The sequence below is a fragment of the Dendrobates tinctorius genome, unplaced genomic scaffold, assembly GCF_039654945.1.
Source record: "Dendrobates tinctorius isolate UK_male_01 unplaced genomic scaffold, ASM3965494v1 ptg000057l, whole genome shotgun sequence".
In the NCBI taxonomy this organism is placed as follows: Eukaryota; Metazoa; Chordata; class Amphibia; order Anura; family Dendrobatidae; genus Dendrobates; species Dendrobates tinctorius.
Genome location: NW_027361725.1, coordinates 27,574,228 through 27,591,250, shown reverse-complemented (window position 1 = coordinate 27,591,250; position 17,023 = coordinate 27,574,228). Strand labels below are relative to the sequence as shown.

The following is a 17,023-nucleotide window of genomic DNA, read 5'->3' as shown; positions in this document are numbered from 1 at the left end:
CAGATAACTCTACAGTTGGGGGGTTGCAATGGTTAAGGGACCAGATCAGTTCCATTTAAGTAGTTATTTTTGTAGATGCGTTATATGAAAAACAAACATCAGCATCAGCTAGGATCATCCATGTCTGATCCAGGTGACCAAAGATGATACCAATTCTTATTGGTGAGCAGAGCCAGATCAGCAAAAAGAGCTGGACCGCCCATCACTAGGTGCCTCCAATCAGTTTAATAAAAAAAACACATATTTCCGGGGGCAGGGCATCTTGCGTGGCTGCTTATTACAAGAGCTCCAAATAGATGACTAATCCAAACCATCCCTTCCTGAAACTAGCTGAAAACAGGAGATATCTTCTTAAGAAGGTATGGTATTCCACAGGAGAAGGAGATTTCATAGCCCAGGAGCCCTGGTGCATAGTTTGCACTGCAACACTGCCTGCTTGATGCTGGCCACACTGAGGCCTGAGGAGCACAGCAAGTCTTTCCAGAAACATCAATGGGACGCTTAGGCTACGTTCACATTTCAGGTTTTGTAATCCGGCGTTGTGCCGTGAATAGTCGCAATACCGGATCCGGCAGAAAACGCTGACACCGGATCCTTCTTTTGGCTGGATACGCTGCAGCAAAAATTTAAAGGAACATCGCATGACGAGATAGAGAGATTTTTTTCCGCACTCACTGGGTTAAATTTCATGCCAGCGAACATAATCCGGGCATGCGCTGTGTAAAAAAGCGGTCCGGCAGAATAAAAAACGTTACATGAAACGTTTTTCCAGATGCCAGGCAGACACTTTTTGCCATATCCGGCAAAAGCCGGACGTGACGCAAGGCCATGCAGCGCAATGCGGCGATAATGCAAGTCTATGGGAGAAAAACCGGATCCGGTGGCAAGATGCGCCTGATCCGGTTTTTACAAATTTCGCCACATCGTGCCTGCTGCTAAAAAACTGAAATGTGAAAGTAGCCTTAGCCCACACCTCAGCTGCAGCCAAGCACATTGACAATCACCTGCCTGCTGATTCCTTCTGATGGCTGGGACTAGGACCAATCTTAGGCTTCACAAGGGCCATTCTTTCAGCTCCTAGACCAGAGAAGTCAAACTCAAATACACAAAGTGCCAAAATTAAAAATGCGGACAAAGTCGTAGGCCAACTTTGAAATAAAAAAAAAAGGCTACAATTGAGGAAGTTTTTCCTTGTCAAATGTAACAATGAACATTTTCATATGGAAACAAACTTAAAGGGCTTGTCCCCTGAACAAGGGACATTTTCATTAATAGATGTTAGAATAAAATAAATACAATTACAAATAGTATATAATAGAGTTGTGCTCAAAAGTTTACATACCCCGGCAGAATTTTTGCTTTCTTGGCTTTTTTTCAGAAAATATGAATGATAACACCAAAACATTTTTCTCCACTCATGGTTAGTGGTTGGGTGAATCCATTTATTGTCAAACTACTGTTTTCTCTTTTTAAATCATAATGACAGCCCAAAACATCCAAATGACCCTGATCAAAAGTTTACATACCCCATTTCTTAATACCAAGTATTGCACCCTCTAATATCAATGACAGCGTGAAGTCTTTTGTGGTAGTTGTGGATGAGGTTCTTTATTTTCTCAGATGGTAAAGCTTCCCACTCTTCTTGGCAAAAAGCCTCCAGTTCCTGTAAATTCCTGGGCTGTGCATGAACTGCACGCTTGAGATCTCCCCAGAGTGGCTCAATGGTATTGAGGTCAGGAGACTGAGAAGGCCACTCCAGAACCTTCACTTTTTTCTGCTGTAGCCAATGGCAGGTCGACTTTGCCTTCTGTTTTGGATCGTAGTCATGTTGGAACGTCCAAGTACTATGGACAAATTTTTTTTGAAAAGGGCATTTTAATATCACTCATTTTTAAGGGTACTGGGTGGGGATGTGCTGCAAAAGACCGGAGAAGAGGGAGATCTGCAGAAACTGTGAATGTGAAAAGTCATCATGGTGTCTAGACAAGATGGAGATGAGAAGAAAGACAACTCCAGAGGACGTCATCAAGGGTATGTGCACACGTAGTGATATCTGCTGCATGTCCGCAGCGGTTTTGGCTCTGCGGAAACGCAGCAGATTCTGCTGCGTTGTACAGTACCTTTATTTTCAATGGGAAAAAAGAAAAATTTTCCACGCGGTTTTGCTGCCGTTTACAATCCGCAGCATGTCAATTGTTTGGTGCAGAAACGCTGCAGTTTTACACCTCATCCATTATGAGGTGTAAAACCGCAGGCAAAACCGCAGATAAACCGCAGGACTTTTGTCCTGCGGATTTACCTGTGCTTTTCTCTCCAAAATCCGTACACCCAAAAAACTACGTGTGCACATAGCCTAAAAGGTACCTGATGTAAATGTTTATATATACTGGCTGCGTTTTATCAGTATGGTTCCTGTATGGTATGTAGTTTGATGATGGCTGTCAATAATTCCCAGTATCTCCTTGCCATTGCTAAGGACAGGTTTTTTTTTTGTTTTTTTTTTAAATCAGATACATTTTTATTAAACACAAACACATTAGAAATGGATATTACATGTCATATATCCACACTCATTTTACATTTTTCCAGTAAACAACCCCACCCCAATCCTCTCCCCCCCCTCATGGAGACCATACCAGGATCAGACAACAATTTGTCCATATCCACCAATGGACAATATTAGTTCCGTTTGCCATAAATTTAACTCAACACTCCTGTATACTGGTGATATAGAAGGGTTAATGGTTTGCCTTTATATCCCTTTAAGGCCTCTTTCACACTTCAGTTTTTTGCCATCAGTCAAAATCCGCCAAAATTTGAAATTGGCGGATCCGCTTTTTCTTGTTGCGGATCCGCCATTTTCCCCATTGGGATACATTAGTGGCGGATTTTGACGGATGGTCGTCCGTTGCGTCCGATATTCGCCGGATCCGCAAAATTCTTTGCGGATTCTGTCTGAGGGGGACGGAGCATGTAACTTTTTTTTCGCCGTCAAAATGGCGGATGACGGCGGATCCGCCGTCATCCGCCATGCGGTAGAATGAGCTCCTATGGGCGGCGGATCCGCCGGGATCCGCGATTTTGCGGAATCCGCCGGCAGGATCCGCAAAATCGCACTGCGCATGCCCAGAAAAAAAGATACTTTTCCAGACAGTCCCAAAACTATATAAGATGGGCTAATTGGGCCCAGACATGCAGTAGCAGCCAGACAGCAAGCCAGCCAGACCACCAAGCAAGCCTGCCAGACCACCAAGCAAGCCTGCCAGACCACCAAGCAAGCCTGCCAGACCACCCAGCCTGCCAGACACCCACCAAGCCTGCAGCCACACAGCTATCAAGAGGCCTGCCAGTACCAGCTTTACCAAGTGTGAGTATACCTATGACATTTCTGTGTATGGCCTGCAAGTGTGTAGCCTGTGTGTGTGTGTGTGTGTGGTCTGCGAGTGTTGCATGTCTGTTTTTTTTTTTATATTTTTTTTTTCTGTTGCTTGTGTACTGCATTTTATTTTCATACAACTGTAATTATATTGTATTTTTTATGCTGTGATTGCTGCGATTGAGTGGTGTATGGTATGTGGTGTAATTGGGCCCAGACAATCCGGCACCAGCAACACTGAAGACTCCAAGCAAGATATCCGACTCCAGCCTGCCTGACAGAAGATTCAACTAGAGCTATAAAACCTGTCTGCCCAGCTGCAAGTCTACCACCTGCAAGACCCCTGGAGCGTGTGTGTGTGTGTGTGTGTGTGTGTGTGTGGCCTGTGTGTGCGCATTTTTATTTTTTTTTTCCATTTTTTTTTTTTTCTCTGTTGCATGTGTACTGCTTTTTATTTTCATACAACTGTAATTATATTGTATTTTTTATACTGTGATTGCTGCGATTGAGTGGTGTATGGTATGTGGTGTAATTGGGCCCAGACAATCCGGCACCAGCAACACTGAAGACGCCAAGCAAGATATGAGACTGCAGCCTGCCTGATAGAAGATTGAACTAGAGCTATAAAACCTGTCTGCACAGCTGCAAGTCTACCACCTGCAAGACCCCTGGAGCATGTGTGTGTGTGTTGCATTTTTTTTTTTTTTTTTCCATCTTTTTTTTTTTTCTGTTGCATGTGTACTGCATGTTATTTTCATACAACTTTAATATTGTATTTCTTGCTGTGATTGTGTGGTGTAAGGCTGGTTTCATATTTGCACTTTATAGCGCAGTGATAACCTGCACACGTCCGCCACTAATCCCCGTCCCATCTGGTCATCACCGCCTACTAGCACACATGGATGCTTGCGATCTGCACACCCTATCTTTAGTATGGGGTGCGCAGATTGCAAGCGTTCATGTGCGCTAGTAGGTGGGGATTAGTGGCGGACGTGTGCAGGAAATAGCTGCGCTATAAAGTGCAAATGTGAAACCGGCCTAAATGGTATTGTATGTGGTGTTATTGGGCCCAGACATCTACATCAAACACCAGCCTATCAGTCAGGCTGGTGTTTGATGTAGATGTCTGGGCCCAATAACACCACATTCAATACCATTTAGGCCGATTTCACATTTGCACTTTATAGCGCAGCGATGGCCTGCACACGTCCGCCACTAGTCCCCGCCTACTACCGCACATGAACGCTTGCGATCTGCGCACCCTATCTTTATCATAGGGTGCGCAGATGGTGCGCTGGCAGGATTTTACCGTGTGCTGCGCACTTTTGAAGGTGTGCCCTTGTGCGCCAAACGCAGCATGTTGCATTTTGGCGCGCACGGCACACCTTCAAAAGTGCGCAGCACACTGTAAAATCCTGCCAGCGCACCATCTGCGCACCCTATGATAAAGATAGGGTGTGCAGATCGCAAGCGTTCATGAGCGGTAGTAGGCGGGGACTAGTGGCGGACGTGTGCAGGCAATCGCTGCGCTATAAAGTGCAAATGTGAAACCGGCCTAAATGGTATTGTATGTGGTTTGGGCCCAGACATCTGGCAACAGCCACACTGAAGACACCGAACCAGACATCAAACACCAGCCTGACTGATAGAATTTCAAACTCCGCTGCAAATCTTCCACCTGCAAGACACCTGGAGTGTGTAGCCTGGGTGTGTGTGTTATGCGTGTTTGTTTTTGTTTTTTTTTAAATATTTTAATTTTGTAATGTATCTGTTGTAAATTTGCGTTTTTTTATTTTTCATGTATTGTGGTATTTAAAATAAAGAGCAGAGTAGCTCCTATTTTTTGGAAAAAAAAATAATAAAAAAAAAAATAAATAAATTGTTTTGAAAAAATCTCCTTTGTATCATTTTAAAAAAGGTAAAATTAAGTTACCATAAAGGTAATTAAAATGTTTTGGTATACAAGTGTGGTTAAAAGTGAGATTGCAACATACCATGAAAAAATGGGTATACACAACTGAGTTTCAGGGAATTCAAAACCATGCAAACACAGTGGGTATACACAGAAATTAAACACCTTCAATCACTGGTTACATACTCTGTTGAGAGTTTCAGGGAATGCAAACACTGGTATACACAGCAATTACACACTACACGCCTTCAATCACTGGTTACACTCGGTGAGACCTTTAATCACTGGTTACACTCTCGGTGAGAGTTTCAGGGAATGCAAACTGGTATACACAGCAATTACACACCTTCAATTACTGGTTACACTCAGTTACAAACCACAAAGAAAGTGGGTTTACACAAAATATTACACACCTTCAATCACTGGTTACACTCTGAGATAAGGGAATGTAGACATGCAAACACTTAAAATTGCGTATAATTAGTTTCAGGGAATTACACATACAAAATGTGTTGTTTTTTTTTGTTTTTTTTTTTAAACTTTCATATCATTTTCTTTCAGTTCACACAATGAAGCGCCACCATGCAAGCAGACACGGCCAGCCCAACCGCAGCAGGGATCAACAACGCAGCAGACATGACCGGTCAGACCGCAGCAGAAACAACCCTGACCGCAGCAGAGAGGAACAGCCACACCGCAGCGTACAGGCAACCATTAGTTTCCCTGTAAGTATAAAGACCTGAAAGCTTATTATGATCCTTTGTATAGTAGCTTAACAAGTGTCTTTATACTTGCAGATCACTTCAAGCACTAACGGCAATGCCGCAGCAGAGAGAGCAGCAGCAGAGAGGGCCAGACAGGCTGCAGCAGAGAGGGCCAGCCAGACCGCAACAGAGACGGCCAGCCAACCATTAGTTTCCCTGTAAGTATAAAAGCCTGAAAGCTTATTCTGATACTTTGTATAGTAGCTTAACAAGTGTGTTTATACTTGCAGATCAGTTCAGGAAGCAACGCAGCTGCCCCAAGCCGTAATGTCTTCTTCTGAAAGCTCCCCCTCACATCATCAGCGAGCTGAGGTAAAAAAAATTTTGTTTTTTTTTTATTTAAAATAATTTTTTTGTGGTTAAAAACACTATCCTATTATGTTTTAACAGGAAGCTGATTCAGAGGAGCTTCCAGGAGGAGACGTGCAGGGTGGAGAGACACACGGAGGGGGTGCGCAGATTGTAAGTTTAGCACATACACAGATACATAATGCTACACCCAACACAAACATTCAGCACAGTGCACACACCATAACTATGCATCCATCCAAACATTTTTTTTTTTTTTCCCCCCACAGTCTTCAGAATCCGGTGCCCGCACTAGAGTGACTCCCAGGACATCCCAGGGTCGTCAAGGTGATGCCTCTGGTGGTCGGCAAACGGTAAGTAACCCTATTTTGATAATTGTTTAAATGAACATCATGTGTTTGAATATAATGTAATTTTTTGCTTTTTGTTTTTTTATCTTCACAGGTTTCACAGCGTGCTCCCCACAGACATCAGGAGGAGGGTGTCATTATTGATACTGATGACCTCATCCATGAGGTGGAAATCCGGGAGCCGCTGTGGAACATGGCAAACCGTCTTCATGCCGACCAACCAACCACCCGACGGCTCTGGGATGAAGTCTGTTCTTCAGTTATTGACAACTGGGAGGAACTCAATGCGAGGGCCAGGGATTTTGTGCGTAAGTATTACAACTTCAGTAACTTATATTTCCAGCATGTGAAGTGTTGAATACTAAACCTTTTTTTTTTTTTTTTTTTGCTTCACAGGTGACAGGGTTATCACACGGTGGCGGTCGCTCCGGGATCGCTTCAAGAGGGACTACAACAAAGAGATTCAGACCCCGAGTGGATCGTCGGGAAAACACCGGGGACCCCAGTACGAAAACTACAAAGCCCTGGTGTTCCTGCGATCTACAATGGCGTGCAGAAGGTAAATATTCCCCAAACAATTCCTGTAGTAGAAATGTTTAACCAATTTTTTTTTCAGCAGACTTAAATTAAATATCAATATTTTTAATATACATTTTTTTTTCTCCTTTTTTAGCACCATCTGCAGCACTCGGGAGTCTGCATCAGAGTTGCGTCCCTCTGGAGTGATCCCTAGTGAGACCGCCCCCGGTGACCACATCGAGGTATCCGACCCCTCTGTACCTACCCTCTTGTCTCATCCCTCTATCCCCTCCACCAGCACTGGAGCAGCAGGGCAGACTTCATCACATGAAGCTGCTGGTGACGACTTGTTCCCTGTTCCCCACCCCTCAGACACTGCCGCAACATCTCGACCAACTTTTGGTTCTGGCCGGCAGCGTCTGAGGAGTCAGGAAAGGTTGACCTTGTCTGACTGTTTGAATCTAAACTCAACTGTTCAACACGGTTTCCACACTTATGGACAACGGTTATCTTCTGGGTTGACCATGATCAATCAAAGTATCATGGAACTCAGAAGATACATGGAACAGATGAATTTAGAATCAAACCAGACACCGAGACATACCTTTTTTCAATCTGTTGTCCGGCAAATGGAAGGTTTAAGTACTCACCAGCAGATGCGTGTGATGCAAGCCTGTCAGAATGCTCTAGTGGAAGTGCTTGCTGAAGCATCTCATCCTCCCCCTGTCCATCCTCCCCCTGTCCATCCTCCCCCTGTCTATCCTTCCCCCGTCCATCCTTCCACCACCATCCATCACACAGCCGTCCCTCCTCCTACCACTCCCTCTCCTTTCTCTAGTTCCCCATTCCATTCTTCCCAGTACCTACCTTCCCCATTGCATTATACCCCAATGCCCTCACCATACCCACCCCCACATACACCTTCAATGTACCCACAAACCTCGTCTGTCCATCCACTCCCGTCCCAACCACATGTGTTAAACCCCCCTTCCACTTCTGGTCCTCACCAACTCCCTCCCCAGTCCCCTACCCCCCCCCCCCTCGATGTGGTCAACCCTGTTAACCCCTCCAATACTATCTCCACCCAACATTATCATAGTTTGTAATTTGTTGTAATATACCAAAAAAAAATTAAAAAAAGGTAATATACCAAAAAAAATTAAAAAAAGGTAATATATAAAGGTAATTATACCAAAAAAAGTTACCAAAAAGGTAATATATACCAAAAAAAGTTACAAAAAAAGGTTAAAAAATAAAAAAAAACAGTTAATACAAATTGTCAGAAATAAACAGTTTTTTTTTTTCAAAAACCTTTATTGTGATGTTTATATTTTGCTTCTTTCTTTATTCAAATTACACCAGTGGTGTAAAAGGTAAACACAGCACTTGGTAACACAACACTTGGTAACACAACACACAACACTGGGTAATATTTCACAGTACACCGGTGGTGTACAAGGTACAAAAAAACACTTGATAGCACAACATATGATAACCAACACTTGTGAACATTTCAAAGTGTAAAACGCTTGGTACACAACACTTGGTACACAACACTTGGTAACATAGGTACATAACACTTTGTAACTTTACGCTTGGTACCCAACAATTGGTAACACTGCAAAGTGTAAAACTAACCAAATCACATGGTAAAACACAATGCTTGTGCAAATCAAACACTTGGTAAAATTTCAGATAAAAAAAAATTACTCACAATTGGTATGAAGAAAATTATATCATGTCATCTTGCCAGTCCACTTGTCCCTCTGGTGTAACAAAATAATCTGCAAAGGTATCCCTAATTCTTGCCACTGAACCAGTACTCCGAAAAGTTTGCTCCTCATAATCCCACAAGGTGGTTTCATACACATTTTCATCGATGGAAACTGGTTCCTTTGAAAGGACAAAATTGTGCCGGGTTACACAGGCCTTTACCACCTCATCCACAGTTTCTGTTTTCATTTTCATGGCCGTTAACAGGACTCTCCATTTGGCAGTTAAAATTCCAAACGCGCACTCCACCACTCTGCACGCTCTAGTTAACCGATAGTTATAGATTCTTTTCCGGTGTGTTAGTCCACGACTACCATATGGTTTCAGTAGGTGTTTAGAAAGTTGAAAAGCATCGTCGCCAACGCACACAAAAGGCATTGGTGGGCCTGTTGTTCCAGGGAGTGGTCTTGGAGGTGGGAAGTTAAAATTGTCTCCATACAAGCGACGGCCCATGGTGGAAATCTTGAATACCTGTGAGTCGTTAGAACAACCGTATGCACCAATGTCCACGGCAATGAATTTGCAGTTTGCATCCGAAATGGCCATAAGCACAATAGAAAAGTATTTTTTATAGTTGTAAAACTGTGAACCAGATCCCATGGGTTTCACAATCCTGACATGCTTGCCATCCACGGCACCGATGCAGTTTGGAAACTGGCAGATTTCTTGAAACTTCTCTGCAATCTCCAGCCACCTCTCCTGGGTTGGCTCTGGAATGTATTCCTCCTGTAGAGAATCCCATAATGCCCGGCAGGTCTGTTGTACAATTCCAGCAATAGTGGAAATCCCAATCCGGAACTGGAAATGGAGGGAGGTGAAGGATTCTCCAGTTGCCAGGAATCTTAAAAAAAGGGAAAAAAAAGTAAAATTAATACAAACTACAAGCCATAACATAACAAAAGCCTGCAGAATCTGAAACATTTTAAAAGGTAGATAACTTACCGAAGAGTCACCATCAAACGCTCCGCCGGTGATATAGAAAACCGCATTTGTGTGTCCCTTCTCCGGATTTGTTCTCCAACACGATCCACCAATATCTCAAAGAATTCCATCCGCATGCGCACATAGTTGAAGAACTTGTCCGGATTCTCCCTCAATTCCAGGTACAGTGTGGAAAAAACGCCACGGGTGAACCTCTGCGCATTAATGGGATGAATCCACTGGCGCCGTCTCCTCATACGCAGGATTCGCAGTCTTCTTTTCTCCCTCTCGATAGCAATAATTGCCAACCGATTCAAGTGAAGATCCAATTCCACACAGAAGCTGTCAATACTCGCAATAACTCCTTCCAGACTCGCACTAACTCCTTCCATCGCTGCCACTAGCTCTAAAACCTTTCAAAGAAATTGTATCACAACACCCTAGATATATTTCTCCCTAGTTTCCAGCATCCAATCACATTTGAGAGCATTTTCCAAGAGCCAATCATATTTGGGAGCATCCCATTTTGGAGGAGTGGAAAAACGGATCCGCAAGAAAACGGATCCAACGGATGACAAAAACGGATGCAAACTGATGGAACGGATCAGTTTTGTTGAGGATCCGCCGTAAAATTGGTATGGCGGATCCTCAACAAAACGGATCCGTTCCATCAGTTTGCATCCGTTTTGTTTCCATTTTTGCGGATCCGCCATTTTCAAATTTTGGCGGATTTTGACTGATGGCAAAAAACTGAAGTGTGAAAGAGGCCTTAACTGCTTTTAATTCTTCAATTGCCATTTGCCTTTCATTGCTATATTTTTTCTTCTGATGACACAGCAGACTATTAGTCTCTGCTTCAAGGAGACTATACTTATTATATGTTCTCAATAGTCAGCAACAACATGTTCTCGGTACATGGTAAACGTGGTATGACCCTGGGATAAACGGTGGAGGCCACATGAGCTCCATAGAATTACATATTGTTGTAAATGGTATAAAATATTGCCTTGTGTTTCATTACGTCAGATAAAGTGATTTGCCCATGGCCCGTGTGCAGTCTCTTTTGTTTTCAAGCGCTTGTAAATTAAGGGTGTAAACTCCTAATTTGGCCTCACTGGTGATCTAGCATGTCTGACTCTGGGTCAGAATGAAAACAGCTACGACACTGGTGCAACATTAGTGAATCCTGTCCAGCCACAGCTGCCAAAGTTCATTGAATAGTTCCAGCTTATTTTTCTTGGTATAAATACTTTTTTCCATTTCAATTATATGTTCCAATTGAGCAATAAATTCACGTTTGGACGGAGGCTCCTCTCTAATCCAATATCACTGTGCAACAAATTTCAGGAAAGTTCTTGTCCCCTGAGAAAATTGTATTGTATCTTATAGATTTTGATATGCTGAACATGAATATGTGCTCCAAAAGTCTGTATCACGTAAGGTTTTTACACTACATACATGTGCATCGATGTCAGTAGCAAAAGCAATTGTTCAAAAGTGTTTTGCAGACAACTTTCGTTTATAATCTGTGTCAGATGCTTCTCGAATAAGATTCCAGCAATAGTCAGCCAGCATTGGCGCACTCCACTTTCCCTGGTACCTTTTCTCCATCAGCGCAATGTCTTGGTGAAATCTTTCACTGTGTTTATCGCTAATAGCACTAAGATTGGCTGGAAAAAAGTCCAAGTGAGAATGTAGAAAATGAATTTTTAGTGACATATTGCATTTCATGAAAAGATATGCTGTGAGCATGTTGTCCATGAGTTGTTCAAAGTGCGATGCCCTGCTGTTGCCAAGGAAGTTGAAGGTCACATCTTTAACCCCTTCATGACCGGAGCTTTTTTCGATTTTTCATTTTTTGCTCCCCTTCTTTCTAGACCCATAACTTTTTTATTTTTCTGTCAATATGGCCATGTGAGGGCTTATTTTTTGCAGCACGAGTTGTACTTTTGAACCACATCATTGGTTTTAGCATGTTGTGTACTCGAAAATGGGGAAAAAATTCCAAGTGCAGTGAAATTGCAAAAAAAGTGCAATCCCGCACTTGTTTTTTGCTTGGCTTTTTTGCTAGGTTCACTAAATGCTAAAACTAACCTGCCATTATGATTCTCCAGGTCATTTTGAGTTCATAGAAATCAAACGTGTCTATATTCTCTTATCAAAGTGGTGAAAAAAAAATTATAAAATTTGCTAAAAAAAAAAAAAAAAGTGCAATTTTTTGAGACCCATAGCGTCTTCATTTTTCGTGATCTGGGGTCGGGTGAGAGCCTATGTTTTGCGGGCCAAGGTGACATTTTTAGTGCTGATACGTTCTTTTGATCGCCAGTTATTGCATTTTAATGCAATGTCGTGATGATGAAAAAAACGTAATTCTGGCGTTTTTAATTTTTTTCCCGCTATGCCGTTCAGTGATCTGGTTAATGCTTTTTTTTATGGATAGATCGGGCGATTCTGAATGCAGCGATACCTAAAATGTGTATGTGTGATTTATTTTTAATTGTTTTATTTTGATTGGGGCGAAAGGGGAGCGATCTGAACTTTTAGCTTTTTTTTTTTTAATTTTTAAACATTTTTTTATTTTACTTTTGGCATGCTTCAATAGCCTCCATAGGAGGCTAGAAGCATGCACAACTAGATCGGCTCTGCTACATATGGGCGATGAGCAGATCGGGAGGAGCTCACAGCAATCTGCCTGCAACAGCCATAGAGGTTTCTATGAGACCTCTGGTTGTCAAGGCAATGCGTCGCCGACCCCCGATCACGTGACGGGGTCGGTGATGAGCTCACTGCCGGAGTCCACCTCAAAGCAGGGGAGTCTGCTGACGTACTATCCCGTCAGCAGTCAGAAAGGGGTTAAAGACTCTCCAGGCCACTTGATCAGCACCTTGCAAAAGACCATCAAAGCTACTGTCATTCACTATATCTCTGATCTGTGGGCCAATAAAAATACCTTCTTTAATCTTTGCATCACTTATTCTTGGAAATTTCTGTCGCAAGTAAGAAAAGGCTTCCGATTCTTTGTTCATTGCTTTGACAAAATTCTTCTTAAGCCCAAGTTTAATATGCAAAGGAGTGAGAAATATCTTTGCTGGATCAATGAGAGGATTATGTTTAACATTCTTCTGTCCAGCAACCAGGTTTTCATGGAGTGGCCAGTCCTTTCTGAAATAGTGCATTTCTCGTGCATGACTGTCCCACTCACAAAGAAAACAACAATACTTGGTATATCCAAACTGTGATCCAAGAAGAAGTGCAACAACTTTTAGATCACCACTTATATTCCAGTTATAATTTCTATAGTTCATGTGGGTCAACAGTATCTCCATATTTTCATACATTTCCTTCATGTGTACGGCATGTCCAATAGGTATAGAAGGATAGATATTTCTGTTGTGTAATAAAACAGCCTTCACAATGAACAGTCGCCATTCCTTTGGGTCATGTTCACATCCAAGAGCACCAAACAACCCCAAGCCATCATTGCAAAAGGTTAAATTGTCAACATGGTTGTCATCCTGATGACTGTGAAAAACAGAAACTCTTGTTCCTGATATTAAGAGATTCCATTCTTGTAGCCTTGATCCCAATAATTCTGCCTGCCTGTTTGACAATTTCAAATCTCTGACCAAGCCACTCAGATCAGCTTGACTGAACAGATGTGGATTAGATGTAGAAGGCTCAAAGTCTGGGTCAGCAGCAGTTTCATTTACCACTGACACTGTTAGCTCATCTTCGTCGTCCTCCATTGTCCATACTTTGAGCGGCTTTGGAACACTAAGACTTTCATCATATGGCACTGGTCTTATGGCTGAAGGAAGATTAGGATATTCTATTTATTTCTTGTTCTTTGCTGAATATCCTGTTACATTCGTAAGGCAGAAGTAGCAATCTGTTACATGATCTCTCTGCTCTCTCCATATCATTGGGACAGCGAACGGCATTGAAGGTTGTGATCCATTCAGCCATGCTCTAAGTATGTCAGTATTGTCCTGCCCAGGAGATGTGGTATGCTCCGTACACGGTCAGCCGAATGATTCATTGCGCCTGCACGGAATTCGCATAAGTGCTTGCATATGTGTAGATCAGCAATTTATGTTATTTCTATGGAAAATTCAGAATATACTGTTTCAGAAAAAGTTCATATATGAGTTTTTAGAATTATAACAGATTATAATGTTTCCTATCATTTCTCAAAAACCTTGCGGGATAGGAAAAATCTGAAGCCATTTCTGAAATCAGCATGAAAAAATCTATCAGGAACACTCAAAGTTGTCCAAGGGACAAAACCTTGGTAACAGTGTATTTAGCAATCAATTTCCTTGCAATAAATAACAGTCTTGCAATTGCAATTTTGGTCGCACAATCTGTTATTATTTCCTCCACATATCCCAGTATACATACCAGAGGGTCCCTAGGGACCACACACCACTCCAATATGGTTCAGCACCACAATCCAGAAGGCTGACAGTCTGGGACAACACCAGAGCATATGTAATATACCTGCCTGAGATTGTGTACACCTAGGGCAGTCAGAGGTCGACTTCAGGCCAGCCTTGAATAACATGTCAGGGGTTCTATACACCCTATGGATCACACACAGTTGTGACAGTCTCTCAGGTTTACTAATAGATATCTTAGGCACATATTTCAGAATAGATTCCCCAACTATCATCGTTTATTTCCCCAAATCCATCTCCCACTTTCTTTTAGCTTTGATAGGGTGATCTCCCAAGAAAGCATGTAACAGGTCACTATATACTTCCAATATTGCCCCCCTCATTCCACTTCTTTTAAACAAAGTCTAACAAAAGATTAGTTTGTACTTGTATGGGCACTTTTCTACTTTGAGACTGAAACGCGTGTTGTTCTATACTGATAAAGATCCAACCTTGGGAACTGAAATTCCTCTTGTAGCATTTCAAATGATTTAAGCTTCTCCTGGTAAATCAACTGACCTATCAGACTAATACCCATATTTTTCCACACCCCAAAACCCTCCATAAGGCTAAACAGCCGCCTGATGGACTGCATTAACGCTACTCACATAACGCGATCGTGTTATGTGAGCCCGCTAGCGCAGATGCTTCATCTGCGCTAGCAGTGACGGACCCCCGGACGCTGCAGCCCGCGTCCGAGGGTCCGTCACAGAATGACGGCACATCGCTAGCGCATGCCGATTTACAGTGATGCACTCCTAATGAGGGTGAATGGCTGCGTTAATGGATTGCGTTACATCACGTTATGCCGCGGCGTAACGCAATCCGTTAAATGGACTGCATTAGCGTAGTGTGACCCCAGCCTTAAGGGAACACTTGAATCTTTTGTTCGTCTGTTGGAACCAACATGGACAGTTTATATATTATAAAGCCCCCGTTACACACAGCGAGATCACTAGCGAGATCACTGCTGAGTCACAAGTTTTGTGACGAAACAGTAATCTCACCAGCGATATAGCTGTGTGTGACATGTATCAGCAACCGCCCCCCCCCCCCCGCCCCCGCCAGGTATTGCTGATCGTGCTCGAAAGCCCTGGACATTTTTTTTGATCGTTGGTCTCCCGCTGGCCAGCACGCATCGCTGCGTGTGGCAGGCGGGAGACCATAGATTAGCGAGCTGGTATCCTAGGTAAACCGCGGGTAATTAAGCAAGCGCGTCACTTAGTTACCCGCTGTGTACCTTAGATACCAGTGTGCTGGCGCTGGGAGTTGGTATCTAAGGTACACAGCGGGTAACTAAGCGACGCGCACGCTTGTTACCCATGTCGTCGCTGGTCCTGATCGCTGGTGAGATCTACCTGTTTGGCAGCTCAACAGCGATCATGTAGCGACACACCAGCAATCCTGACAAGGTCATATCGTTGTCGGGATCACTGGTGCGTCGCTATGTGTGACGGGGCTTAAGGGCAATGAACATTTCTTGAGCTCTACATAACAGCTAAACGTGCAAACAGACTGACCATGAGATGTAAGATGTGATTACACAGGAAGGCAATTATGTCTGAGGTTGAAAGAGTCCATTGTTATTTCAATAGAGTAAAGAGAATCTACATTGTAGATGGACATTGTGTCTCCAACCTTTTGAAGGATACATAACCCCTGTGGTGTTGGGAGTAAAAGCTATTGCTCCTGAATTGGACATCTTATCTTTGACACACATTCCATGTGGAGGGAAGTACAAGCCATTGTTCTTCAGATGGACATCTAATCTCTGGCCTAAATGGAGTGCCCTCAGGCCTTTTGGCACCAGGACTTTGGGTCCCGTTACACATAGCGACGCACCAGCGATCCTGACAACGATATGACCTGGTCAGGATCGCTGGTGTGTCGCTACATGATTGCTGGTGAGCTGTCAAACAGACAGACTCACCAGAGATCAGGACCAGCGTGCACATCATTTAGTTACCCGCTGTGTACCCTGGATACCAGCGTGCTCGTGCTGGGAGCTGGTATCCAAGGTAAACAGCAGGTAACTAAGCGTGCATGGCGCTTAGTTACCCACTGTTTACCTTGGATACCAGCTCCCAGCACGAGCACGCTGATATCCAGGGTACAAAGCGGGTAACTAAGCAACGTGCATGCTTAGTTACCCGCTGTTTACCTTGGATACCAGCTCCCAGCGTCTGCTTACAGCGCTGGGAGCTCACTGATAGATGGTCTCCCGCTGCCACACGCAGCGATGCGTGCTGGCCAGCGGGAGATCAACGATCAAAAAAAGGCCCAGGACATTCCTGCACGATCAGCGATACCCGGAGAGGGGGCTGGTCGCTGATAGGTGTCACACACAGCGAGATCGCTGCTAAGGTCGCTGTTGCGTCACAAAACTTGTGACTCAGCAGCGATCTCGCTTAGTGTGATGGGGGCTTTAATCCTAAATCCAAGTACGCCATGTAGAGGAAAATGACCACTACAATCATAATTTCTCATATTACCAAAAGATGATTGAACACTGTACTACATAAGATACCGGAACAAGGGCGGAGTCATGACTTGTATGTGGGTGTGGATGTGAATTGGTTTAACATATATGTAAGGATCAGATTTATATATCTCCCCCTTCCCCACATCCCAGCTTCTACTACCCTCTCCTATTACCTCTTCCC

The 17,023-nt window shown here is 43.4% G+C and overlaps 1 protein-coding gene across 3 annotated transcripts in view; it reads right to left on the bottom strand.

Moving 5' to 3' along the window:
* PLA2G4F (phospholipase A2 group IVF) overlaps positions 1-17,023 on the bottom strand; it is a 224,317-nt gene that overhangs the window by 59,422 nt on the left and 147,872 nt on the right. The window lies entirely within an intron of this gene.